Genomic DNA, 3,479 nt, shown 5'->3' on the forward strand with positions numbered 1-3,479 from the left:
ATTCTATATACTTGTTGCGTGTAATCGTTTGTTAAGTATTTTAGAACTAACCTATTACGAGCAACAAAGAGGATTGTGACAATTGCATAAGAAGTTCAAGCCTTCGTTCAAGATCAAACAAATTCAAGATTCATTCAAGTATCATGTGAAGACGAAGTTCGTCTAAAGATTTATCAAGCTTGGATGATGACGTAGCCTATACTCGAAGATCTCCTTGAAGATTAGAATAGTATAGTTGATTATCTCATAATAGGTAATCAAGAATAAGGTTCTTGATTAGTAAAGTTATAGCTTCGCAGCTATAACCTTATTAGTTAAAGAGCTCAATGTTATAGCTCTTCTACTATAACATTGAAATGCTGAGTTTTTATACACGACTAATAAACTTTTCAAAAATCGTTTTATTATTGTTTAAAGTTTATCTTAAATGTTTTAATGAAAGTATTTATTTTATAAAGCCTGGTTTAGTGAGGAGTCCGGTTTTATGGTAAGCGTTAATTGGTGGTTATGATGGATCAACTTATGAGTTGGACTTTACTACTAATTAGGGTTTCCATATAGCCTCTCTTTAAAACCTAAATTCTAATTATATTAAGATTAGGGTTTGCATGATTCACGAGCATATGAGCCGTGATATGCCGTGCTACCTAAGAGATATTAGGTAAAGATTTTATTCTATAATAAAGATCTTTACATATCTTATATATCTTACTTAATATATTCATTTATGGTAAAAGATATTCTTGTTTTAGGAAATCTTATCATAATCTTAGAACTTATAGTAAAGATGATATTTAGAAAGATTATATTCTATCTTTTAGAATATTCTTTATTATCTTTTAAGGCTTTTAGGAAAGAGATAATAAGAAGATATAATTTGTAATTATATTTTATTATTTCGGCTATTAGGGTTTGTATAGGAACCGTGTAGCCTACCTCTTCCTTTCCTATAAATACTTTGCTATTTACAACATCTAAGATAGAGACCTTAAGCATAAAAATTGTTTTCTTAATTAAAAAGCAAACCGTGTGTTTTAATCATAAAAACCGATTTGCAATTTTGAAAGGTCGTGTGTCATAAAACTCGCATACTTGTTCTTCATTTATCGTTATAAGATAATAGTGCTTAGATTGATTTCTTAACTTGTTCATTAACGTAAACCTTTGTTAGAATCATTAGTGCTTTCTTATTAGCGTAAGTTAGTCACTCGAGTATTTAACGGTACTCATTGAGTTACAGCTAGAGTTAGTTGTACGAGTTGGGTTAGTAAATTTGTAATCCGTAGGAAGGTACTAAATTTATTAATCGAGAATAGTGGACGTAGGTTTCGACTTGTGAAACTGAACCACTTCAAAAATCCGTGTGTCTCTTCTTCTTTCGTTTGTTTCGTTTATTTTGCTTACTATCGTTAGTTGATTAGTTAAAGTTTAACCAATAAACTTTAAATAATCAATTACATACGCACATTCGAAAAAGCTTTAAAAAGTTTTAAATCCTCAATTCACCCCCCTCTTGAGTATTTTGGATCAATAGACTCTTCAATTGGTATCAGAGCCTCGTGCTCTTGATTGCCTAACCGCAAAGAGGCTGATCTATTTTTTTTTTTCATTTATCTTATCGTTTTATATTCCGCTGCCTATCACGTGATAAATGGATTCCAAATATCTCAAGTGTCCCGTCTTTGATGGGAAGAATTACGGATTGTGGAAAAACATGATGACTCACTATGTGAAAGGACACGATTGGGAGTGCTGGAGGATTATTCAAAACGGACCGCACAAAATCCTTGTTGCATCCGAGGAAGGCACTACCTATGAAAAGAAAGAAGAGGACTATGTCGAGGCCGACTACAAGAAGGCCGAAAAGAACTCCAAAGCAATAAGTCTTCTGCAAAACGGAATGACTTCAACTGAGTTTGATCGGTTCTCTTCATGTTCCACGGCCAAGGAGATATGGGATGGGCTCGAATTAGCTTATGAAGGTACTTCCATTGTTAGGAAGCACCGAATTGATTTGCTTATGCAAAAATATGAGCTATTCATCATGGAGCCTAATGAGTCTCTAGATAGTATGTCCGCAAGGTTTTCAAGTATAATAAATGAATTAAAAAACCTAGGTAGGAAATTTTGTACCGAGGACATTGCTAGAAAGGTTCTTAGGAGCCTGACTAAGAAGTGGCGTGCTAAGGTCACTGCAATGGAGGAATCACGAGATCTTGAAACCCTATCCTATCAAGAACTCATTGGTGCTCTCATGGCCCATGAAATTACTCTTAACAAAGACGATGCTGAACCAAGTCGCAATAAGAGTATGGCCTTAAAGAGCGAAGAAGTGGACTCTGACCTAGAGGATGAATCTGTCTTGTTTGCACGACGTTTTAAAAATAAGATTTTTCGAAATAAACAGACAAAATCATCCAATAACAACAATAACAACAAGTCATTCAACAAAAAGGGTAATGACTCAAAGCTGTCCTTCGCAAATAGAGGTTGCTTCAAGTGTGGAGAATCTGGTCACATGATCAAGGATTGTCCAACATGGGAGAAGATAAAGGACAAGACAAAACGTGAGAAGACAAAGAGAGAATTCAAGCAAGTTATGATGGCTTCGTGTTGGGGAGACCTTGATTCGAGAAGATGACGAGGAATCAAGACGACGAAGTTGCAAATCTTTGTCTCAAAGGTGTGAGTCTTGACCTAATCTCCGACGGTGTGATGAAAGCACAAATTCTCATTCAAACTATTGCCTTCTTGGAGAATCAGATGAAGACGATGATGAAGAGGTAAGTTATCTTGAGCTTAAGAAACGTGTTAAAAAACTGTCTAAAAGTGCTTTAATTGAATTCTTTGAACAATCTCTTGATAAGTGTCACGAACGGGATTTGGAATTGAAAGATCTAAAGGAACAAATTCTCGAAATCGCAGAAGAGAATCATACTCTCAAGACTAAAGCTAAGAAGTTGAAATCTAAAGTTATAGCTGAGAAAGCTACAACATCAGATTCTACTATGGCTGAAAAGAAGGAATTAGAATCCAAAGTTATAGCTAATGAAGCTATAACTTCCGACCTAAAGCTTAACATCAAGCACCTTCAAGCCAAAGTTATAGCTAATGAAGCTATAACTTTAGAACTTAGAAAAGTCAAAGAACTCTTGGAAACTAAGGTCACTTCTAATGAAGAAGTGATCTTGGATCAAAAGAAAGAGATAGATTCTCTCTCAAAGCAATTGAAAGAATCTAAGACCGATATGATCAATGTTAAGAAACACCACACCGATGTTGTGTTCATTCTTAACAAACGATTCCAAGACTTTCGTGACAACTTTAAAAAGGAAAATGATGTAGATCACACGAAATGTCAAGAGGAAATTAAAACCCTAAAAGACCTACTTCTACACGCTAGAAAGGTCCATGACAAGTGGGAAGGTAGCACAAAAGTCCTAAACTTCCTAACCGAACAATCTGACAATAATATGAAG

This window comes from Silene latifolia, chromosome 2 (assembly GCF_048544455.1).
Source record: "Silene latifolia isolate original U9 population chromosome 2, ASM4854445v1, whole genome shotgun sequence".
NCBI classification, from domain to species: domain Eukaryota; kingdom Viridiplantae; phylum Streptophyta; class Magnoliopsida; order Caryophyllales; family Caryophyllaceae; genus Silene; species Silene latifolia.